The sequence below is a fragment of the Apium graveolens genome, chromosome 8 (assembly GCF_009905375.1).
Source record: "Apium graveolens cultivar Ventura chromosome 8, ASM990537v1, whole genome shotgun sequence".
Lineage (NCBI taxonomy): Eukaryota > Viridiplantae > Streptophyta > Magnoliopsida > Apiales > Apiaceae > Apium > Apium graveolens.
In genome coordinates, this window is record NC_133654.1 from 116,132,931 (window position 1) to 116,159,744 (window position 26,814).

The 26,814-nt window shown below is 36.0% G+C and overlaps 2 pseudogenes; one reads left to right on the plus strand and one right to left on the minus strand.

Moving 5' to 3' along the window:
* The first annotated feature begins 283 nt into the window (after positions 1–283).
* Positions 284–4,291, plus strand: LOC141679884 (uncharacterized; annotated as a pseudogene).
* Positions 4,292–4,675: 384 nt separating this feature from the next.
* Positions 4,676–7,816, minus strand: LOC141676944 (GDSL esterase/lipase At4g10955-like; annotated as a pseudogene).
* Positions 7,817–26,814: the final 18,998 nt, after the last annotated feature.

A 26,814-nucleotide genomic window follows, 5' to 3' on the forward strand; every position in this document is an offset into this window, starting at 1 on the left:
AGTTGCCCTTTTGATGATATGCCAATTAATGTAGAATAATGGTATTTTAGGTTTTAGGTAATTGTGCATTTTTCATTTTAGGTATTTTTTGTTGATTTGTGTTATATACCTCTTTTCATTAGTATGTATAAAGGGGTTTGTCTTGGTTGACCTTTTCTGTGATGCGATCCGGGGAAAAAGGTGAGAAGAAGACTTTGAAACGTTCGAGATCATCGTTGTTAAATAGTAGCAAGATGACTGTGGCTGATGAAATTGTTACAGACACGCTTGATGGTTCAAATTGTTTTCGATTGAGGCGATTGTGCATTACCCGTTACCGGGATATGGAGCTCCAACTTCAGTTGCTTTTAGTCCGGATGACAGTCTGATAACTTATTTGTATAGCTCCAATAATACTTTGACAAGGAATCTGTACTCTTTTGATCCTACTACTGGTAAGCAAGAGCTATTTTTCCATCCTCCTGATGGTGGCCTCGATGAGGATAATCTATCTGCAGAAGAGAAGTTGAGACGAGAGAGATTGAGGAGCGTGGGTTAGGAGTTACACGATACGAATGGGTGAAGACAGGCTTTCATGAGAACGCGGTAATGGTGCCTCTGCCTGCCGGAGTTAGTACTATTATCTCATCCTATAGCATTAACTGAACTTTTAGGTCGATAATCTCATTCATTATGTATATCTATGTATCATCTACTCAAGTGTGATATCACAATTTTGTCTGTCCAAATTTTAATATAATGAATCGATTAAAAATATGGTCATATAAATGTTTTGCTGCAGCGTATGTGCTTGTAATTTGCAAAGTTCCACGTCGTATTTTAGAATTATTCCTTGAAAATAGACCTCTATTTCATAGCTGATATTTCTGCAATCGTTAAAACTTAAAAGTTAGTTGTATCTTGCAAGATATCGTGATCGGCGCACTTTTATGCTTAAAAATTTTGGTAGTATAATTTGGGTACTCAAACTGAGCAGAGTAGATAAGGTTTTTTTTAGATTTAGTTATTTTGGTGTGTGAAATTGATTGTGTTCTATTGCAAAATCAGCATCAAAATCTATGAAAATTTAACTTCTACAAGTATTCGAAACTCAAAATTGCTAAAACTGAACTAAGATATTGTCAATTGATTATAATTGCTGCAGAAAATCTGTATAATCTAAACTTCACTACTAATTACAAGATTTTTATCTAGAAAGCGCCATTTGAAAAGGTTGAGAAGAAAATAACTATAACTAAATTAATTTTAGGTTGAGAGAGAAGAGTTTCGATGAAGAATAGACTGGGATTGTCACTTGTGTTGTGCATAAAGTGTATAGTTCTAAATTTATCCTTTTCTGTATATGGACAGATATATTTCCAGGATATTTCATCGCAACCCAAACTTAAGCTTCCAAGTGCACCTGCTTCTCCAATTATCGATCCACATCTTTCACCAGATGGCTCCATGCTTGCGTATGTCAGAGATAACGAACTTCATGTCCTGGATCTTCTGCAAAATAAGTCAAACAGATAACTTTTGGAGCAGACGGGAAAGCCTTGGTGAGAACTATATTATAATATCCTTGCAACTTGATCTTTTTCTCTAGTATAAAACAATCAATATAAGACTTTCGAGTGACAACTGTTATGCAATCTGAGTATGTATAATCTTGAACTTGACATAAATTTACTTGTTTGTTACAGACAAATGGTGTGGCTGAGTACATAGCACAGGTGAGATAGAAAAATTCCACTTCTTCCATAGATTTACAGTTCTGTTCAATTTGATTTATAAAAAAATACAAAATGCATATAAGGGCGGCCCGATACTTCTGTCAAAATGATGCTTAGGTTTTTGTGTTTACTATATGTAGGAAGAAATGGACAGGAGATATGGTTACTGGTGGTCCTTGGACAGCAAATTCATAGCTTTTACACAAGTTGATTCATCAAATATACCTCATTTTACAATTGTCCATCAAGGTCAAAGCACTACTGGTCCAGATGCACAAGAAGATCATGCTTATCCTTTTGTTGGAGGGCCAAATGCCAATGTTCGTCTTGGGGTGATATCTGCTATTGGAGGCGAAGTGACCTGGATGGATGTCTTCTGTGGTGGAAAGGACCAAGCAAACCATGACGAGGAGTATTTAGCTAGAGTCAACTGGATGAACGGAAATATTCTTACTGCTCAGGTTTTGAACAGGTCACATTCGAAACTAAAGATCCTGAAGTTTGATATCCAAACAGGCGAAAGAGAAGTTCTCTTGGTTGAAGAACACGATACATGGGTCACTTTGCATGACTGCTTTACACCTCTGGACAAAGGTCCTGGTAAATTCTCTGGAGGATTTATTTGGGCTAGCGAAAAAACAGGGTTTAAACATCTCTATCTGCACGATGCAAGTGGAAAATGCGTGGAAGCAATAACTCAAGGTGATTGGATGGTGGAGCAAATTGCAGGTGTAAATGAGGCTGCGGGCCTTATTTATTTTACTGGAACCTTAGATAGCCCTCTAGAGTGTCATCTATATTGTGCCAAGTTATTCCCCGATGATAACTGTCCACTGCAAGCTCCAGTGAAATTGACCAAGGGCAAGGGAAAACATGTTATTGTGATTGATCACCAAATGAAGAGGTATATCGATATTCATGATTCTTTGGACTCTCCCCCTAAAATTTCACTTTGCTCCTTGCATGATGGTGGCTTAATAATGCCGCTGTATGAGCAGCCATTAATTGTTACAACAAATAAAAAGCTTCAACTTCAGCCTCCAGAGATAATTGAAGTACAGGCAAAGGATGGAACTAGTTTATATGGTGTTATATACAAACCTGATGCAACAAAATTTGGACCTCCACCTTACAAAACCATGCTCAGTGTTTACGGTGGTCCAAGTGTGCAGCTTGCCTGTGATTCATGGGTGAACACAGTGGACATGAGAGCTCAGCATCTAAGAAGTAAAGGCATTTTAGTGTGGAAGGTTAGTTTTTAGTATACACTTTATTAGTAGTTTTAAAATTATCAGACTAATTAGTATTGTAAACACTTTCTCTTCGTATAGTCTTCATTTTCCCTGCAATTAGCAAGTCAAGGCCTGCAAAATTGTCCTGCAGTGCTTTACTGTAGCATTTACGCCATCTCTTCCAAATTTTGAGATCCATTTAAACCCCAATATACATTCAAAAATGAGATTTATTAATCATACTTTTAGAATAGATTTTGCGGTAAATTAAAATGCAATAATGGTGCAGATATAATAGTCAATCTACAATTATATTTCTAATAGCTAACAAAATGTTAGGATCTTGAGTTACTACGAAGTCTATTTAAAAATGTAGCAGTAATTTTTGGCCAAACGATAAAAAAATATGCAAGTAGTTTTCGATCAGCGGGAGTACTTGTGCTTTAATAATTTTCTCGTGGTTGATAGGTTGGCCATGTTCAATGCGTTCTACTATAACTGTACTGAAAAGAGGAAAGATCTTGTTTTGCTGACAATTTACTTCCTACAGATGGACAATAGAGGATCTTCCCGTCGTGGGCTCAAGTTTGAAGGTGCCATCAAGAACAACTTTGGTCGCTTCGACGCCGAAGATCAGGTGAGTGGAGCCGAGTGGCTTATTAAACAAGGACTAACGGAAGCTGGCCACATTGGAATTTATGGTTGGAGCTATGGTGGGTACCTCTCAGCTATATCTTTGTGTAGGTTTCCTAATATTTTTAGATGTGCAATATCTGGCGCTCCTGTGACATCGTGGGATGGGTATGACACCTTTTACACTGAAAAGTATATGGGTCTGCCATCTGAAAACCAACATGGATATGAATTTGGTGCAGTGCTGCACCACGTGCCAGATCTGAGTGGGAAATTGTTACTGGTGCACGGGTTAATTGATGAAAATGTTCATTTTAGGCACACTGCTAGGCTTGTCAATGCGTTAGTGGCAGCTCGAAAGCCTTATGAATTGTTGATTTTTCCTGATGCTCGACACATGCCACGTCCTGTGAAGGATCGCCTTTATATGGAAGAGAGGATATGGGATTTCATTGAGAGGAATTTATAATTAGTTTTATAGCCTTTTCTCCTCTTTATTTCATATATTGTTATTATAGATAACGGAGACGATACTAAGCTTTTAAACACAAATTGAGACATCAATGTCGGTTTCTTATGAGGTAAATTTCATCCGTTATATTCAAGTTTTCTGGAGTCAGGAGTTACATTCCTCAATGTGATCTCCTCTGATTGCATGTACCATCATTTGTAGATGACTCATAAATCGTCATAATATTTTTGTTAGTTATCTTTTCAATGCTGACGAATGTTCATCGTTCATGTTACAGTTTCCACCAGAATAATAAGAGATCTCAATACGAGAATCTTAACACGTTTCATTATGCTTGATGTACTATTGTTTCTAAATATTGGAAATCTGTGATCTTTTCTATTGCTTTCCTGTTAAATGACTAGTTATGATTTTGAGTGATAGTGGATCAGCCTTATATGCAATGTGATCCATTGTATGAAATTATGAAAACCTTTTTGTGCACACATGGTTCTTTACATCCAGTAGAAATCAACTATTTACATGAATGATCAAGAAACTATAACTGCAGACTTAACCAAGTGTATACGGTATATATATTGAATGAGTACTTGAATTTTTGATTAATGACATCCAGAAAAAGGACTACAGTTGAATGTCAATGAAGTAATAATCAATAAAGGAATAACCTCGCCAAAATAATATTTTTCTCCGATCCCAACAATAATGGACATAATGTATATTTACTCCCGATAAAGTAATAAACTCGCTGAAGTAATATTTTTTCTTGGTACCAACCATATCACGAGGTTTAACTGTACTGTCAACTGAACTGATGTAGCTTAGACTGCCACTGAAAGTCTTGTGTCCACCACTGATGAATTCCATGGCACTCCTTGAAATCCTGACCACAATTCATGTTCATAGTCAAAAATGCTGAAGGAAGTAGATGAGTTGGTTCTATATCTTTCCCCAATGCAGTTGAGAATAGACTTCCTATTGAATGTTGTGTTGCAACTCTACCAATTTCTCCAACACCAAGCTCAGCCATCTTCTCTCTGTGTTCAAAATACCCTAAATACTCCGAACAAATATGATCCAGTGGATTCAGAAATAGGTATGGAATCCATGTGGAAAGTACTTGAAACGAATATTCTCGTTGCTGCTTTTGATCATTACTTACTGCAGCTGTGATCCCAGCTGTAATGAGACTGCTTGCAATCCGCAAGCCATGCTTTACTTTTTCGTTCTTGATTTTATCTACTGGTGCTGATATGAATGGTGGATTGAAAAGATAAGTCTCGATAGGGCACCCCACCTTCGCCATGTTTTTTCCTGCCAGTAATGCTATGGCTGCACCTAAAGAGTGTCCAGCCAACCAAATATTAGCAGCTCCAGAAAGTGATATTACCTCCTGAATAGCTTGCATTGCTATTTGAAAACGAGGACTTTTGTGGAGTATGTTTCCAGTGAACTGGAGGTTTGACTTCAGATCACTTGACAGGCTGCTTTCCTTGAGAATTGTGCCTCGGAATGCAATGACATATCGTGGGGGTTTCAGTTCGAGATAACTACTACTGTAAGAAGGATATTTGAACTCATAGATGGCGCCAGTGATTGAACTATCAGTGTCATCTACTAATACACGGTATAACTGAAAATGAAAAATTCCCACCAGCCAGGAGCAAGAGCTTGAGGGCCTTGGCGTTGCTCTTGGCGATCACGTTCTAGAATGTATGTCGCCTGTACCAAACTAGCAGCTACAGATGTTCGGTGATAAGAATTTTTCCTGCAATGATGTCACATCAATGGTAAAAAGGGTTTAGGTCTAGAGCATAAGAGCACCGGAGACTTGGCTCTATCAATCTACTGGAAAATTTGAAGTTTCCAGAAGCTGCCTAGGGCCTGGTAATGGTTGTAACTTTTAGTGTTAAAAACATTAGGACTCCCTGCAGATTATTCCAAACAAAATGCATCCAAAAAGTACACTTATCCAACTTAGGCTGTAAGGGCTTCTATCAGCAGGCATCGGACCTGTTTATTAAAGAATGTCTCGATAAAATGAATAAAATGAAAACAAAAGCATACCAGTCGATGGCAGTTAAGTGGAGTGCTCCCGAAAGTCTGAAGATTTGCTTGTCTGAGGCCATAAAACCCCTGTATGCTTCTTTCTATCCGCCTGACCTTCGTGGAAAGTCTGGAACAAGAAGGAAGGGGAAGTCAATAGTAAACACATTAGCAGGTTCTATTGTTAAAAGGAAAAGCAGATAGTAACCACATTACAACAAATGACAGATTATGTTAAGTTACTGGATCTTCTAAATTTAAGATGTTCGGAGGACTTGATAGGATCTTATATTATCTTTAACAGATTAGCCAAGAAAAATGCTTGGCACACTCAAACAGAGAAAGAATCATGGTCTTTCAGCAAAACTTGTTAACCAGGTCTCGCAGTCCTTTTATAAATTAAATCAATAGAAAGCGTAATTGTTCCATGATTTCAAATCGTGTCAATGTACAATAAGATTGCAAGAGACGATTGCTATGTGCACAGGGACTTTGTTGAAGGTTTGTATGGTGGCACATCTCAATGTTGTTGAACAAAATATCAATAAAATTGCGGACTAGGAATAAATGATCTTATCATACTGATAGCTGTAATTATAGTTTTTGTCTAGATCCGTAAGGGTTGTGTTTATTTTGGTGGGATTAATCTCTCTCTCTCTCTCTACAATTATTCCCGGTTAAGCTCAGCTGGCTGCTGAATCGTGAATTCCAGAAGTGGTATGTCTCTCCCCCCCCCCTATTAGTAGCCAGTGTCCTTTAGGCAAGTAGCTAGGTGACTGTTAAAGGCTAGTCGGACACGTGGAAGACCGGGAAGGATGATAACGGGACACGTGGAAGATAGGGAAAGGAAGAAGAATGACCGGATGCCTAGGTGAGTGACAGCGACACATGTAAAAGGAAGGGTCAGAGGACAAGATCACGAGGAGGCCAATGGCTTCCGAAGGCTAGGCCTACAAAGACTGGGCCTACATCCACCGAGGGCATGGATATGCCCTCAAGGGACGTAGACCCTTCGGTTTTTCACGTGTTTGTCTGAATGCAATATCATTGTGACTGGAAGAGAATTTTCGCAGGCATACACGATTACAATGTCATCACATACTATTTCCAGTACAGTTTCTGAAGGATAAGAACCTCAAGATCAAAGATACTCAAAGAGAATGCGGCCTGCATTCTTTTACACAGTGGAACCTTGAAATAATGTAAAGAGTAATTAACCTATTCATGAATGAGATATGAGACCAATATACATTGTTTAATTCTTTTCAAAACATTAGCCAAAGAACACAAAGGCAAAGTTAATCATTTGACCTTACCCCTGTCCGGCCGAGAGTCTTGAGCACGTGGTACGTCACATATGTGTTTGAATGACTTACCATATACTATCAACTTATAAGTAAAAGTTCATCATTAACACATCACGTAAACCGTAAACCGTAAAGCCTAGTACTAAAACAAAATTAAGATACAAAATTGCGGGATAGAGACAGCATTTTTGACAATTAGTGTGTAGATTATGTAAACTTTATTGTAAGTTGTAACACTTGGCATCAATTATTAGAAAGTAAAATTTTAGTACCTGATCAGGATTGTTGCAACTGGAGCTCTTGGCAGTTTAATGTACAAGATTCAGGGAGACTTGCAGAGGTTGAATGGAGAAGTAAAGATAAATTTGTGGATGAGCAAACTGTAAAGCAGCAAACTAGAGGACCTGGGGAGATAAGTCAACTAGTTGACTTATCATGAATATTGAATTTTCAAATTTTCTGAAGGCAAAATTTAAATTCTTACCGACATGTACGCGAGTGAATGCTAAACCCTCCTTTTTAAAATAAAATAAAAATGCTAGTTAAGTAGAGTGGTGCGAGATAGTTCAAATAGTTAAATACTTAATTATTATTATTTCAATACAATTACAATTTAAAGGTTCTTTCAAGAATACTCCTATATTTATTATTTGGGTTTTTTTCTAATATACCCCATCTCAAAACGTAATTTACAAATATGTCCTATTTTTAAATGGAATTACATATATATCCTAAATTCAATATTATTTCTAATTTAAAGTTAATCATAGTTAATTTTAAATACTATACAATTTTAAAGTACATATTTGCCCCTAACCTTATAACCATTTTACTTCAATATCATTGTAGCCTTGGTAATTTTATGGCTTTCATATTTATATTCTCAACTTTCACGGTTACTAGTATATACAAATTATTTTATTAGCTCCTAATATTTTTTTTCGCAGCCTAAAACAAAACTATTTGGTAGTTCATATCTGTCGGATTTAATGGGACTGACTATTTGGGTGATTAAGTATTTGGGATGCTTTTTTATTTCATTAAGGTCTGAAATATGTACAGTAGTTATGTAATGAAGAGTGCTTGCCTATTGTGTCCCTCCTCGGGTGCTTGAAATCCTATATGCACTTATAACTTAGAGTATACTCGAGATTCGAGCAGAGCTACAAACAAACAAATAGAGTCGGATCGAGTTTTTCGATCTGAGTCGAGCTTAATTTATTTTTAAAATGAGTTGAGCCGAGCCGAGCCGAGTTTAATAACCGAGCGGAAAGTGATGTTCAAGCTCGGCTCGTTTATAAATGAATCGTGTCTGGGTCGGACACGAGTTTGATCACGAACAACCGAACTCGAGCCGAGTCGAGTTGTCCACTTATATTTTGAATATATTTTTCAATTGAATAACCTTAAATTATAATTTATAATTTTACAAGTTGTATCGAGACCAACTACTAGTTTTACCTTAAAATTATATATACACACTCACACTTTACACTTATTTTTTAATCTAACTATATCATTTTATTTTTCAAGATGATTTTTAAAGATATATCCAACTTTATTTAAAATTATTGAGACATTCATAACTTTATAAATCGTATATTACTTTTTAAAATGACGATGTCAAATTTTATTTTATTTTATTGTTTTACTTAATTTGGTTTATGTAAATTACAAGTTATTTAATGATGTTTATGAAATATGAATAATTGAACATAAATGTACCATGATAACAATTTGATAGTTTACTTACGAAAAAAATAAGTGTTAAAATTAGAAAAATAAACAAAATCTCTAAAATAATTAAATTATTAATAAATGCTGAAAAAATGTACCAGTAAAAATATTTAGGTGATTAGTAATAATTTATTATTTATAATATATATAAACTTTATCTCAGCCGAGTCGAGTTACCGAGTTTAAGCCGAGTCCGAGTCGAGCCCGAACTAAACGAGTCAAGTCCGAGTCGAACAAGCAAAAAGTTCGGCTCGGCTCGTTTATTTATCCGAGTTCATTTTCATGTTCAAAACCGGCTCGTTTAAAAAAACAAACCGAACCGAGTTCACTTAAACGAGCCGATCCCGAGTTTTGTTCACGAACAACTCTGTTTATTTGCAGCCCTACTCAAGACCAAACAGGTTCCCGAGACATTTTAGAGTAACTCCAACAACTTAGTTATTTGGAGTTCTAAAGTCAAATATAAGGAATGTTGAGAGAAAAACTACTCCAACAGTATCTTAGTGATTCCTTAAACCACTAATATCCATTAAGATCTTCTTCTCATTCCTTATCTTTAGCTAACATCTCTTCTCTTCTAACTTTTATTTATATATATATTTGAAACAAACACTTTCTCTTTCTTCATTTTTGCAATAATGTTACTTTTTAATGATTAAATATTGTATAAGGAATGAATATAAAGAATGTTGTTGGAGTTGAGAATATGTATTGATGTCCTAAATTAATAGGATCCAATATTTATATTAAATTTAAGGAATGAACTAAGAAATTGTTGGAGATGCTATTATGATATATTAAAGAGCTACTAGCTTACTAGTGTAACACTGGGCATGTAAATTTCAGAATGTAACTATTTTCACTTTGTTAGTAAAAATTATATATTGTAATCTAATATTTATGTATGATGGGCATTTTAGTAATACTCAATTGACAACTATTATTGTTATAACTTGAATATATGAATATAATGACCATACATAAGTTAAAACTTAACAATAAGACATTTTAAATTTTAAATAAAGTGGGACATAATTATAAAGTTGGACATATTACACAAATTCCTTTATTATTTTTATACACAGCCTAGAATTCAAATCAGATTCATAGTTTCATGATTAATCGAATAAATGCGCAACTTCTTGCCTATTCATTTTTTATTTTCTGTTACTTCAATACCCGCAAAAGTCGAAAGTCGTCTATGAAGTCACGCCTTGCTCCCGAATTTTAAAAAGAAAGGAAAGTAAGTGTAGGGTAAGTAAAGTTGTTTCACTTCCCTCCGTAAGCGTGTTCCCGAGTTTTTAAAAGGAGCGAAAACTGAAATTCGTAGGCTCAACAGAATTAGTTAAAGTGCAACTGTTCACAAATGAGACAGTCTCTTTTGTCTTAGCAAATGAGACAGGCTGTATTTAAATGAGACAGATATATATATTCAGCAGAATGTAAATTGCAGAAATATAAACATGCAATGCTGGAAATATGTTAATGCAAGAACACCAAATCTTTTCACTTGGTTCGGCCCCTATACCTAGTCTATGACCTACATCCAAGTCCCCATGCCAACTAGCATAGAGAATGTATTATATCCACTTAAATAAAGTACTTACAAACTTTCCTTGATTACAATCTTGGCCCTGAATGAAAGAACCCTTTCCCTAGCACACAGCTACCTAGCACACAGCTACTTGGCCTTGATCTTGTAATCAATATTCCCACAATCCGGGACAAGTGATACAATACACCTTTCTTTCAAATACAAAGATAATAATGTGAAAGATTACAACTCGACTATAAACTCTTAATTAACTGGATAATCAATGAATGTAATTAAGAGGATGTTTTTCTCAGAAAGATATAAGATGGAAAGTGCAGAGAGTTGTCTACTTATGAAAATCATCAAGTCGGTTTATATAGAAAACATGTAACGGATATAATGTATTTCAAACTCTTTTAAAGATAATAAAAGATAAGATTAGGTTTGAAATATTTGAATGTATAAAACAAGTAATCCGTTAGTATTGTTTCTTGAAAGAGATAAACCTGAGAGAGATAAGGAATTTGAAATATGTTAGGTTTATCTAAGATAGAGTTTGTTTTGAAAAGATAAGTCAAAGGTTATCCAGTTAACTAAGTTAACATTAAACAAAACTCTAATACTTATCTAACTAACTAACAATCTGATTTGCTGTAGACTTCTTCAATGCATCATCAGAAATCACGGATTAACATTCTCCCCCTTTTATGATGATGCCAAGGGTAAAGAAGTGTTATGCTCCCCTATCAAAAACACTTTAATCTCCTGTTGCAATATGTTAGATAAAAATAGTGTATTATGCAACAATCAGTTGATAATCATGAGAATATGCAAATGAAACATATGACTAATCAAATGAGACTGGTAAACAAATGGGACAACAAATAAGATTAAAAACCAAGATTAAAAACCAAGCACTCAACAGTACTTAAAGTTATAAAACCTTAAATATTTAATCCAGCACATAAACCAGTGCTATCCAACCAAAATCATCCAATCATCCAGATAAATAAACCAAGAAGCATCGTCTTAAACAAACCACATTAAAAATTCTCCCCCTCAACATCATAAAAGGCGGGTAAAGAAACTAGTCAGAATCATCAACATCGACAGGAGCAGAATCTCGAGTCTTTCGCTTTCCCTTGTTGTGGTAAACTGGAGAAGCACCATACTCGGAGAACAGTTGTCTAACTTGCCTTCATCTGGAGCTTTCCCATCCCTCTTGCGAAGCCATTCCAAATATACGAACGATATTCAGCACGAGTCATCCCAAAAGCTTCGGGTGGAGGAACTGCAGGCAGGGCAAAGGGGAAGTAATCTCGGCCAGAGTCATATCACCAAGCCAGTCCTTTTTCTGGTGCCATGGCATACTACGGGTAGAGACCTGCTGAGATATGTACTTGGTTTCTGTACGAAGTTTATAGAAGAGCTTGACAAATTCTTCCTCCCACGCCTTGGCAGTGGTAACCATCCCCTCATGAAGCACACCAAACTCAAAATCTATAGCCCTACTCACCTTCTTATCATGGACATGTAAAATCTCCAACTTAGCATTTATTGATTCAAGAGAAGCAGTAACAGATTTATTAAACATCTCATAGGAGGCACGCATCATACTGACTTGTGAAGTCAGGGATGTCAAGGACTCGATAGAAGCAAACTGAGTTTTAAGAGACTCCAAGAGATGGTTGTTTTCAGAAACTTTTGACAACAACGATTTCAATAAAACAGAGTCCTCTTGATCAGGATCAGACATATAGTGAGGAGACTCAGGAAACGAACCAAACGACTTATGACCCTCACCAAAAATAAGAACACCAGACTCAATAATCTCAATATTATTAGCAGACAGGATAGACAGATCAAACATAGTAGACACTGGCTCAGTACTATCATCATCAGAAATAATAGAAAAATGTCTAAAGATCTTTGTCAACAAAGCAGGAAAGGACAAGTTCATAGACTCATGAGACGCGCAATGACTCATGTATTTGATAATCAACGAAGCAATATCACAAGGAGTTTTAGTCATGAAAACCGAAATTAAAACAACATCTTGATAAGTTACACGGTCACGACCGCTCTTTCGAGGCAAAAGATTTGTATGAAACAATTTAAAAAGCAATAAAGCAAGTGGAGTAAGATCATGTACCATGGGCTTAAGAGAGGTACCGATAAAGTTCTCACCAAGAATCACTTTCAGTTGTTCTTCATACTGTAATCCTGGAAACTCCATGAATGCTGCATGCGTGGTATACGACAGACACCGGAGCACGAGATACCACAAACTCGAGACAACAGATTAGCATTGAACACAATCGGAACACCTTAACCTCAGAATAAACCATATCCTCCTTCATCATTGAGAAATTAGAGTAAAATTCCCGAACCAAAGAAGGGTAAATAACATCTGGTGGGGATAAAAGAGGTTCACAACCGAGAGCGGAGAATAAATCAACAACACCCACTCGCTGAAGCAGAGCGAGATCACAAATTCGTTCTTTAAGAATGGTTTTGACACGATTTTAGGTGAGAAGATTTTTCGGGTGACATTGGAGTAGAGGTATCAGGATTAGTTCTTTGGCGTTTAAGAGAAGAATGATGGGTTAGGGGTTTTAGCGGGTTTAGATTTGGATCGAGTATGAGGGGTCGACATTGTTGAAGAAGAAGAGAAACGTTTGGAAAGAGGAAAAGAAAAAAAGTTGAGATTAATAGGACAAGAAAGAATATGAAGAGTTAGAAGTGAGATAGAAGTAGAAAGGTGGAGTGTATCTCGAAAAAACGAGGAGACACACAAGATTGAGAAGAAACAGATGGAGTAGTCAAATCAAAGTTAAAGACTTGAAGGAAAATGCATGCAACTCGGTTTAGTTCCAAAGTTCAAGAGTCCCATCAAATAATTACATATAAAATATATAATTAAGACTGAAACACGCAAACTAATTAAACCAAACACGGCAATTAATTCACAAAAATTCATCAATAAATTCCATAGATAAATCAGCATTAAATTAATCAATTAATTAAACACTCGATTATACAATTTCAGTCATAAAGATGAATTATGCAAATAATTGACACAAATAAGCTAAATAGAATGCATGCAGGGATGTAAAAATGAATTAATGAGAAATAGTGCACATACCAAGTTCACGTCTCATAAGACAAAAACGGTCTTCACCTAAAGGTTTGGTGAAAATATCTGCTCTTTGCTTATCAGTTGAGATATAAATTAACTCAATATTACTTTTGAGACATTATCTCGCAGAAAATGGTGACGAACATCAATATGTTTAGTACGAGAATGCATAACAGGATTTTTAGAAATATTAATAGCAGAGGTATTATCACAATAAATTGGAATATTTGTATAAGAAATACCAAAATCCTGCAATGTTTGTTGCATCCACAAAATTTGAGCACAGCAACTACCAGCTGCAATGTATTCTCCTTCAGCAGTAGAAAGAGCTACAGATGTTTGCTTTTTACTGTGCCATGCAACCAAACAATCACCTAAATATTCACACGCACCACTTGTGCTTTTCCTATCAACCTGTGACCCTGCATAGTCAGCATCTGAAAAACCAATTAAGTCAAAGGAAGAGGAGCTTGGATAAAATAATCCCAAGTCACTCGTACATTTCAAATATTTAAAAATACGTTTAACGGCATTCAAATGAGATTCTTTAGGTTGAGATTGAAAACGAGCACACAAGCATACACTATACATAATGTCAGGTCGTGAGGCAGTTAAATATAACAATGAACCAATCATACCTCGAAATTTAGTGACATCTACAGGTGTACCTTGTTCATCCTTTGTAAGTTTAACTGAAGTACTCATCGAAGTTGATTTAGGTGTGACATGATCAAGTGCAAATCTTTTGAGTAGATCCTTTATGTACTTGCCTTGGTGAATAAATTCCTGCATTAGACTGATTAATTTGCAAACCTAGAAAGTATTGCAATTCACCCATCAAACTCATATCAAATTCTTATGCATGCAATCAGAAAACCACTTACACAAAGATTCGTTGAAGATCCAAACATATCATCAATAAACCTGTACTAATAGAAAGATCACGTTTATGAAAAATAAAAGAGTTGGATCGAGTGTACCACGAGTGAAGCCATTCTTTAGCAAAAACTGACTGAGACGCTCATACCAACATCGAGGGGACTGTCTCAATCCATAAACAGACTTTTTGAGCTTGTAGACATAGTGTGGATATTTTTCATGAATGAAACCTGGAGGCTGCTTCAAATAAACTTCTTCCTTAAGATGACCATTTAAAAATGCGCTTTTAACATCCATTTGGTAAAGCTTGAATCCTTTGTGAGCTGCAAATGCCATTAGAATCCGAATAGCTTCGAGACGTGCTACAGGGGCATATGTCTCGTCGAAATCAATTCCTTCCTGTTGGTTGTATCCCTGAGCCACCAAGCGAGCTTTATTCCGAATAATGTTACCATCTTCATCCTTCTTGTTCTTGAAAACCCAACGAGTACCGATGACTTTTGCATTAGAAGGAGGAGAGACAAGTTCCCAGACTTGACAACGTTCAAACTGGTTCAATTCTTCTTGCATGGCAACCGACCAACATTCATTTGCAACAGCTTCTTGAGCATTTTTCGGTTCAAATTCAGCAACAAAAGCACAGAATGCACATAAGTTATGAAGCCTGCTTCGCGTAGAAATCCCTTGATCTAAATCAGTAAGAAGATTATCTGGTGGATGATTCTTCACAGTCCTAGAAGATTTAGGAAGTTGAATATTACTCATCTCTTCCTCATTAGAATTGTCTGCCTGGAAATGAATCGGAGTTGTCTCATTCAAAAGAGACTGCCTCATTTCCGCTTGTGAAGATTTCCAGAGGAGTAACAGAATTCACATTTGAAACACTATCGGGAGTCTTTGGAGAGCCAGAAGATTCATCTGAAGCTTGAGTAGATCCCAAAGAATTATCAGAAGACTGAGATGGACCTGGAGAGTCTTGACTGCTTGATTTGTCAAAATGAGACTGACTCTTTTCAGAATGAGACTGTCTCATTTGGGAATGAGACGATAGATCCGCAACATCTTCTTCAATTTGAGATATCTTCAAGGCAGATTCATTAAATGTAATGTTGATAGATTCTTCAACTTTGAGCTTGATAGAATTATAAACTCTATAGGCCTTGCTTGTAGTAGAATATCCCAAGAAAATTCCTTCCGTAGACTTAGCATCAAATTTTCCTCTAGTGTTCTGTGTATCTAAGATAAAACATTTTGAACCAAATACTCGAAAATAACTGATGTTAGGCGTTTTATTCTTAAGCAATTCATAAGGAGTTTTAAGCAAAATAGGACGAATAAGCACTCTATTTAACACATAACAGGAAGTGTTTACCGCTTCTGCCCAGAATTTACGTGGCAGTTTACTTTCATGAAGAAGAGTACGAGCAGTTTCCTGTAGAGTTATGTTCTTGCGTTCAACAACTCCGTTTTGTTGAGGAGTACGTGGGGCAGAGAATTCATGAGTAATGCCTCTAGATTTGCAGAAAGTTACGAAATCTTTCTCGAATTCTCCTCCATGATCACTACGAATAGTCTTGAGCTTTAAAGAATACTTAGTCTCATGGTTAGTAATAAGATCTTTGAATTCACTAAAAGCTTCATATTTAGTATGCAAGAATAACACCCAAGTAAAAACGAGAGTAATCATCTACTATAACGAAAGCATAATTCTACCTCCCAAACTTACATATCTTTCTGGACCAAAAAGATCTAGATGTAACAACTGCAAAGGAACAGAAGTTGATACTTTATTCTTAGCAGGAAAAGGAAGTTTTCACCTATTTTCCAAGCTGGGCAAGCTGAACATGGCTCTGTCTTCTTATATTTCAGCTTTGGTAAGCCTCGAACTAACTCATGTGAAGATATCTTTCGAAGTAGATCCATATGAACATGACCAAGATGCCTATGCCACAGATTCTGTTGTTCTTGAACGGTAGCTAGACATATTTCTTCTTGCTGCTCATCAAAATCTAACACAAAGATGTTTCCCTTTCTTTTGGCTACTAAAGCAAACTCGTTAGCTTTATTACCAATATAACGAACATCTTTATCAAACTTAACACTATGACCAACATCAGTTAACTGACTTACACTAATAAGATTATACTTTAGACCATCAACTAAATGAACATTGTTAATAGCAAACTTGTCGTTACCTATGGTACCTTTACCTACAATACGTATGGTATTGGAATCTCCAAGAGTACTAAGCCTCCCTCTTTAGCGATTAATGAGAGAAACTTTGATTTATCTCCAGTCATGGTGACAAGATCAACCGCTATCAATAATCCACTTGTTTCAAGGAACATGGACTTTAAAGCATACCTGCAAAAGATCCTTTATCTCTTAGGTACCCCACATGACTTTGGGTCCTTGAATGTTAGTATCATAAATCTTATACAAATGCCTGTCAGATTTCTTAATCCATATTTGAACAATATTAACAGATTTATGCACAGATTTAGATCTAGTTGCTGAGTTAGTATCGTGGCCCTTAATACCACATAACCGAGATGCAGAATTAGTGTGACCAGATTTGCCACAGTCTTGACATTTTTCATAAGGCATCTTGTATTCATAGGAGTTCTTTTGTAGCCACTTTGAAAAACTTTCTTCTTGTTGGCTGATCCATACCCCAAACCTTCTTTGTCAAGAGAAGATTTCTGTTGGGCAAGTAAAGCATTCAAGGTTCTTCTCCATGAAAACATTTGGCTAGATCAGTTTCCAGCTGGGCAACCTTTTGCTTGAGTTCAGGAACTATAGAATCAGAAGATGCATTTGATTCGGCAGAAAAAGTTTCCTTCTTTAATGCATCAAGACATGCATCTTTCATCTCGATCTCATTCTTAAGGTAGTTGACTTCTTCTTTCAGTTTAGAGACCTTCTCAGATAGTAGCTATTTTCTTCTACTAAGGATTCATCTTTGATGGAATCATCAACCTCATTGAGAACCTCACTCAATGCTTGTTTAAGATAAGCATTCTTTTCTCTTAACTTTCTATTTTGAGCCTGCAAGGTTAGTACATCCTGAGATATATATGAATTTTATTAATTTGAACAATATGTACCTCATCATTGTCATTAGAGTCAGATTCAAGTCCAGCAAAACATAGTTGAGCTAATTCATCGTTTGAGTCAATTTCCACTTCAGAATCATCATCACTCCATGTGAGTAAAGCTTTCTTTTTGGCTTTGAGCTTGTAGCAATCTTTCTTGAAGTGACCTTTCTTTCCACACTCAAAGCATGCATCCTTGTTTTGATTATTTTTGCCTTCCTTGCTTGAACTAGGTCTGAATTCTTTCTTTGGAAATGAAGACTTCATGGGTCGTTTAGATGCATTCTTTTTGGCCAGAAATTTGTGGAACTTCTTAGTGAGAAGTGCAATCTCCTCATCAGAATCTTCAGAAGAATCACCTGCATCTGCATTAAGAGCTAGAGTCTTTTTCCTGGGGGCTTCATCTTCTTCATCATATCTACGTAGTTGGTTCTCGAATTCTTCCAATTCACTGAACAGTGTTAGAGTATCCATAGTCGAAAGTAGTGTCGAATCCTGCAGAATGGTAACCTTGGGAGCAAATTTCTTGGCATTGCTCTGAGGATTTTCCTATTGATCTCAGATTGAGGAATGATCCTTTCTAGAAGTGAGATAGAGTTCATTAATGTCAGAAACCTCCCTTGAGCATCTCGAACGCTTTCATCTCTTTCCAACCCGAAACCTTCATAGTCACTCATTAGCATATTTAATTTTACTTCACGTACCTAGACGTGCCTTCGTGGCTGACTTTGATCGTATCCCAGATCCGCTTGGCAGTAGTACATGCTGATACTTTTCTTAATTCTGTAGCTACCATGCCATTGGGAAGAGAATTCATAGCTTTAGCATTGGAGTTCATTGCATTCACTTCTTCAGGAGAAAGATCCTTGAGAGATTTTGGCTTCCCTTATTTCATGGGAATGGTAAAACCATTTTCTACAGCATCCCATTCGAAAGCATCACGCTGAAGAAAGATTTCATCTGAAACTTCCAGTCATTGTAGTTTTCAGCACCATGAAGCAATGGCGGATAATTGTTTGAATACCTATCTGGTTGAGCCATGGATCTCTAGCAAAATAAACACTAAAAAGAGAATTAAATGCACCTGCTCTGATACCAAATGAATTCGTAGGCCCAATCGAATTAATTAAAGTGCAACTGTTCACGAATGAGACAATCTCTTTTGTCTTAGCAAATGAGACAAACTGTATCTAAATGAGACAGACACTATATATTCAGCAGAATATAAATTACAGAAATATAAACATGCAATGCTGGAAATATGTTAATGCAAGAACACCAAATCTTTTCACTTGGTTCGGCCCCTATACCTAGTCTATGGCCTACATTCCAAGTCCCCATGCCAACTAGCATAGAGAATGTATTATATCCACTTAAATAAGTACTTACAAACTTTCCTTGATTACAATCTGGCCTTGAATGAAAGAACCCTTTCCCTAGCACACAACTACCTAGCACACAACTACTTGGCCTTGATCTTGTAATCAATATTCCCACAACCCGGACAAGTGATACAATACACCTTTCTTTCAAATACAAAGATAATAATGTGAAAGATTACAACTCGACTATAAACTTTTAATTAACTGGATAATCAATGAATGTAATTAAGAGGATATTTTTTCTCAGAAAGATATAAGATGGAAAGTGCAGAGAGTTGTGTAGTTCCTGAAAAACACCAAGTCGAGTATAATATAGAAAACATGTAACGGATAGATGTATTTCAAACTCTTTTGAATATAATAAGATAAGATTAGGTTTGAAATATTTGATGTGTAAAACAAGTATCCGTTAGTTTTGTTTCTTGAAAGAGATAAACCTGAGAGAGATAAGGAATTTGAAATAGGTTTAGGTTTATCTAAGATAGAGGTTTGTTTTGAAAAGATAGTCAAAGGTTATCCAGTTAACTAAATTAACATTTAAACAAAACTCTAAATAATAGGTTAGAGTTTTGTTTAAATGTTAACTTAGTTAACTGGATAACCTTTGACTTATCTTTTCAAAACAAACTCTATCTTAGATAAACCTAACATATTTCAAATTCCTTATCTCTCTCAGCTTTATCTCTTTCAAGAAACATACTAACGGATTACTTGTTTTATACATTCAAATATTTCAAACCTAATCTTATCTTTTATTATCTTTAAAAGAGTTTGAAATACATTATATCCGTTACATGTTTTCTATATAAACCGACTTGATGTTTTTCAGAAATAGACAACTCTATCTGCACTTTCCATCTTATATCTTTCTGAGAAAAAACATCCTCTTAATTACATTCATTGATTATCCAGTTAATTAACAGTTTATAGTCGAGTTGTAATCTTTCACATTATTATCTTTGTATTTAAAGGAAAGGTGTATTGTATCACTTATCCCGGGTTGTGGGAATATTGATTACAAGATCAAGGCCAAGTAGTTGTGTGCTAGGTAGTTGTGTGCTAGGGAAAGGGTTCTTTCATTCAGGGCCAAGATTATAATCAAGGAAAGTTTGTAATTACTTTATTTAAGTGGATATAATATATTCTCTATGCTAGTTGGCATGGGGACTTGGATGTAGGCCATAGACTAGGTATAGGGGCCGAACCAAGTGAAAAGATTTGGTGTTCTTACATTAACATATTTCCAGCATTGCATGTTTATATTTTTGTAATTTACATTCTTCTGAAAATATAGTATCTGTCTCATTTAGATACAGCCTGTCTCATTTGCTAAGACAAAAGAGACTGTCTCATTTGTGAACAGTTGCACTTTAACTAATTCTGTTGAGCCTACGAATTTCATTTGGTATCAGAGCAGGTGCATTTAATTCTCTTTTTAGTGTTTATTTTGCTAGCGATCTATGGCTCAACCAGATAGGTATTCAAACAATTATCCACCACTGCTTCATGGTGCTGAAAACTACAATGATTGGAAGTTTCGGATGAAGATCTTTCTCCAGCGTGATGCATTCGAAAGGGATGCTGTAGAAATTGGTTTTACAATTCCCATGAATGAAGGGAAGCCAAAATCTCTCAAGGATCTTTCTCCTGAAGAAGTGAATGCAATGAACTCCAATGCTAAAGCGATGAACTCACTTCTCAATGGCATGGTAGCTACAGAATTAAGAAAAGTTTCAGCATGTACTACTGCCAAGCAGATTTGGGATACGATCAAAGTCAGCCACGAAGGCACGTCTAAGGTACGTGAAGTAAAATTAAGTATGCTAATGAGTGACTATAAAGGTTTCAGGTTTGAAAGAGATGAAAGCGTTCGAGATGCTCAAGGGAGGTTTCTGACATTAATGAACTCCATCTCACTTCTGGAAAGGATCATTCCTCAATCTGAGATTAATAGGAAAATCCTCAGAGCAATGCCAAAGAAATTTGCTCCAAAGGTTACAATTCTGCAGGATTCGACACTACTTTCGACTATGGATAATCTAACACTGTTCAGTGAATTGGAAGAATTCGAGAACCAACTACACAGATATGATGAAGAAGATGAAGCTCCTCGCAAGAAAACTCTGGCTCTTAATGCAGATGCAGGTGATTCTTCTGAAGATTCTGATGAGAAGATTGCACTTCTCACTAAGAAGTTCCACAAATTTCTGGCCAAAAAGAATACATCTGAACGACCCATGAAGTTTTCATTTCCAAAGAAAGAATTCAGACCTAGTTCAAACAAGGAAGGCAAAAATAATCAAAACAAGGATGCATGCTTTGAGTGTGGAAAGAAAGGTCACTTCAAGAAGGACTGCTACAAGCTCAAAGCCAAAAAGAAAGCTTTACTCACATGGAGTGATGATGATTCTGAAGTGGAAATTGACTCAGACGATGAATTAGCTGAACTATGCTTTGCTGGACTTGAATCTGACTCTAGTGACAATGATGAGGTACATACTGTTCAAGTTAATAGAAATTCATATATATTTCAGGATGTACTAACCTTGCAGGCTCAAAATAAAAAGTTAAAAGAAAAGAATGCTTATCTTAAACAAGCATTGAGTGAGGTTCTTAATGAGGTTGATGATTCCATCAAAGATGAATCCTTAGTAGAAGAAAATAAGCTACTATCTGAGAAGGTCTCTAAGCTGAAAGAAGAAGTCAACTACCTCAAAAATGAGATCGAGATGAAAGATGCATGTCTTGATGCATTAAAGAAGGAAACTTTTTCTGCTGAAGCAAATGCATCTTCTGATTCTATAGTTCCTGAACTCAAGCAAAAGGTTGCCCAGCTGGAAACTGATCTAGCCAAATGTTTTCATGGAGAAGGAACCTTGAATGCTTTACTTGCCCAACAGAAATCTTCTCTTGACAAAGAAGGTTTGGGGTATGGATCAGCCAACAAGAAGAAGGTTTTTCAAAGTGGCTACAAAAGAACTCCTATGAAATACAAGATGCCTTATGAAAAATGTCAAGACTGTGGCAAATCTGGTCACACCAATTCTGCATCTCGGTTATGTGGTATTAAGGGCCACGATACTAACTCAGCAACTAGATCTAAATCTGTACATAAATCTATTAATATTGTTCAAATGTGGATTAAGAAATCTGACAGGCATTTGTATAAGATTTATGATACTAACATTCAAGGACCCAAAGTCACATGGGTACCTAAGAGATAAAGGATCTTTTGCAAGTTTGTTTTAAAGTCCATGTTCCTCGAAATAAGTGGATTATTGATAGCGGTTGCTCTCGTCACATGACTGGAGATAAATCAAAGTTTCTCTCATTAATCGCTAAAGAGGGAGGCTTAGGTACTCTTGGAGATTCCACTACCGTACGTATCGTAGGTAAAGGTACCATAGGTAACGACAAGTTTGCTATTAACAATGTTCGTTTAGTTGATGGTCTTAAATATAATCTTATTAGCGTAAGTCAGTTAACTGATGCTGGTCATAGTGTTAAGTTTGATAAAGATGTTTGCTATATCGATAATAAAGCTAACGAGTTTGCTTTAGTAGCCAAAAGAAAGGGAAACATCTTTGTGTTAGATTTTGATGAGCAACAAGAAGAAATTTGTCTAGCTACCGTTCAAGAATAACATAATCTGTGGCATAGGCGTCTTGGTCATGTTCATATAGATCTACTTCGAAAGATATCTTCACATGAGTTAGTTCGAGGTTTACCAAAGCTGAAATACAAGAAGTCAGAACCATGTTCAGCTTGCCATCTTGGAAAATAGGTGAAAACTTACTTTACTGCCAAGAATAAAGTATCAACTTATATTCCTTTGCAGCTCCTTCATCTAGATCTTTTTGGTCCAGAAAGATATGTAAGTTTGGGAGGTAAGAATTATGCTTTTGTTATAGTAGATGATTACTCTCGTTTTACTTGGGTGTTATTCTTGCGTACTAAAGATGAAGCTTTTAGTGAATTCAAAGATCTTATTACTAACCTTGAGACTAAGTATTCCTTAAAGCTCAAGACTATTCGTAGTGATCATGGAGGAGAATTCAAGAAAGATTTCGTGACTTTCTGCAAATCTAGAGGCATTACTCATGAATTCTCTGCCCCACGTACACCTCAACAAAACAGAGTTGTTGAACGCAAGAACAGAACTCTACAGGAAACTGCTCGTACTCTTCTTCATGAAAGTAATCTGCCACATAAATTCTGGGCAGAAGCGGTAAACACTTCCTGTTATGTATTAAATAGAGTGCTTATTCATCCTATTTTGCTTAAAACTCCTTATGAATTGCTTAAGAATAAAATGCCTAACATCAGTTATTTTCGAGTATTTGGTTCAAAATGTTTTATCTTAGATACACAGAACACTAGAGGAAAATTTTATGCTAAGTCTACGGAAGGAATTTTCATGGGATATTCTACTACAAGCAAGGCCTATAGAGTTTATAATTCTATCAAGCTCAAAGTTGAAGAATCTATCAACATTACATTTAATGAATCTGCCTTGAAGATATCTCAAATTGAAGAAGATGTTGCGGATCTATCGTCTCATTCCCAAATGAGACAGTCTCATTCTGAAAAGAGTCAGTCTCATTTTGACAAATCAAGTAGTCAAGACTCTCCAGGTCCATATCAGTCTTCTGATAATTCTTTGGGATCTACTCAAGCTTCAGATGAATCTTCTGGCTCTCCAAAGACTTCCGATAGTATTTCAAATGTGAATTCCGTTACTCTTCTGGATAAATCTTCACAAGCGGAAATGAGGCAGTCTCTTTTGAATGAGACAACTCCTATTCATTTCCAGGCAGATAATTCTAATGATGAAGAAATGAGTAATATTCAACTTCCTAAGTCTTCTAGGACTGTGAAGAATCATCCACCAGATAATCTTCTTACTGATTTAGATCAAGGGATTTCTACGCGAAGCAGGCTTCATAACTTATGTGCATTCTGTGCTTTTGTTGCTGAATTTGAACCGAAAAATGCTCAAGAAGCTGTTGCAAATGAATGTTGGTCGGTTGCCATGCAAGAAGAATTGAACCAGTTTGAACGTTGTCAAGGCTGGGAACTTGTCTCTCCTCCTTCTAATGCAAAAGTCATCGGTACTCGTTGGGTTTTCAAGAACAAGAAGGATGAAGATGGTAACATTATTCGGAATAAAGCTCGCTTGGTGGCTCAAGGATACAACAAACAGGAAGGAATTGATTTCAACGAGACATATGCCCCTGTAGCACGTCTCGAAGCTATTCGGATTCTAATGGCATTTGCAGCTCACAAAGGATTCAAGCTTTACCAAATGGATGTTAAATGCGCATTTTTAAATGGTCATCTTAAGGAAGAAGTTTATTTGAAGCACCCTCCAGGTTTCATTCATGAAAAATATCCACACTATGTCTACAAGCTCAAAAAGTCTGTTTATGGATTGAGACAGTCCCCTCGATGTTGGTATGAGCGTCTCAGTCAGTTTTTGCTAAAGAATGGCTTCACTCATGGTACACTCGATCCAACTCTTTTTATTTTTCATAAACGCCATCATTTTCTATTAGTACAGGTTTATGTAGATGATATTGTGTTTAGATCAACTGATGAATCTTTTTGTAAGTGGTTTTCTAACTGCATGCATAAAGAATTTGATATGAGTTTAATGGGTGAATTGCAATATTTTCTAGGCTTGCAAATTAACCAATCTGCTGCAAGTATTTTCATACATCAAAGTAAGTATGTGAATGATTTGCTTAAGAGATTTGCATTAGAAAATATTTCTGCTAAAGCTACTCCGATGAGTACATCTGTCAAGCTCAATAAAGATGAACAAGGTACACCTGTAGACATTACTAAATATCGAGGTATGATCGGCTCATTATTATATTTAACTGCTTCTCGTCCTGATATTATGTATAGTGTTTGTCTTTGTGCTCGTTTTCAATCTCAACCGAAAGAATCTCATATGAATGCAGTTAAATGGATTTTTAAGTATCTTAAGGGAACTAGAGATCTTGGAATATTTTATCCTAGTTCTACTTCTTTTAACTTAATTGGTTTTTCAGATGCTGACTATGCAGGGTCACAGGTTGATAGAAAAAGTACAAGTGGTGCGTGTGAATATTTAGGTGATTGTTTGGTTGCATGGCACAGTAAAAAGCAAACATATGTAACTCTTTCTACTGCGGAAGGAGAATACATTGCAGCTGGTAGTTGCTGTGCTCAAATTTCGTGGATGCAACAAATATTGCAGGATTTTTGTATTTCTTATACAAATATTCCAATTTATTGTGATAATACCTCTGCTATTAATATTTCTAAAAATCCTGTTATGCATTCTCGTACTAAACATATTGATGTTCGTCACCATTTTCTGCGAGATAATATCTCAAAAGGTAATATTGAGTTAATTTATATCTCAACTGATAAGCAAAGAGCAGATATTTTCACCAAACCTTTAGGTGAAGACCGTTTTTGTCTTATGAGACGTGAACTTGGTATGTACACTATTTCTCATTAATTCATTTTACATCCCTGCATGCATTCTATTTAGCTTATTTGTGTCAATTATTTGCATAATTCATCTTTATGACTGAAATTGTATAATCGAGTGTTTAATTAATTGATTAATTTAATGCTGATTTATCTATGGAATTTATTGATGAATTTTTTTGTGAATTAATTGCCGTGTTTGGTTTAATTAGTTTGCGTGTTTCAGTCTTAATTATATATTTTATATGTAATTATTTGATTGGACTCTTGAACTTTGGAACTAAACCGAGTTGCATGCATTTTTCCTTCAAGTCTTTAACTTTGATTTGACAACTCCATCTGTTTCTTCTCAATCTCTGTGTGTCTCCTCGTCCTATTCATATTCTTCTCTTGTCCTATTTAATCTCAACTTCTTTCTCTTTTCCTCTATCCAAACGTTTCTCTTCTTCTTCAACAATGTCGACCCCTCATACTCGATCCAAATCTAAACCCGCTAAAACCCCTAACCCATCATCTTCTTCTCTTAAACGCCAAAGAACTAATCCCGATACCTCTACTCCAATGTCACCCAAAAATTCTTCTCAGCCTAAAATCGTGTCAAAACCCATTCTTAAAGAACGAATTTGTGATCTTGCTCTGCTTCAGCGAGTGGGTGTTGTTGATTTATTCTCCGCTCTCGGTTGTGAACCTCTTTTATCCCCACCAGATGTTATTTACCCTTCTTTGGTTCGGGAATTTTATTCTCATTTCTCAATAATGAAGGAGGATATGGTTTATTCTGAGGTTCAAGGTGTTCCAATTGTGTTCAATGCTAATCTGTTGTCTCGAGTTTGTGGTATCTCGTGCTCCGGTGTCTGTCCGTATACCACGCATGCAACATTCATGGAGTTTCCAGGATTACAGTATGAAGAACAACTGAAAGTGATTCTTGGTGAGAACTTTATCGGTACCTCTCTTAAGCCCATAGTACATGATCTTACTCCACTTGCTTTATTGCTTTTTAAATTGTTTTATACAAATCTTTTGCCTCGAAAGAGCGGTCGTGACCGTGTAACTTATCAAGATGTTGTTTTAATTTCGGTTTTCATGACTAAAACTCCTTGTGATATTGCTTCATTGATTATAAAATACATGAGTCATTGTGCGTCTCATGAGTCTAT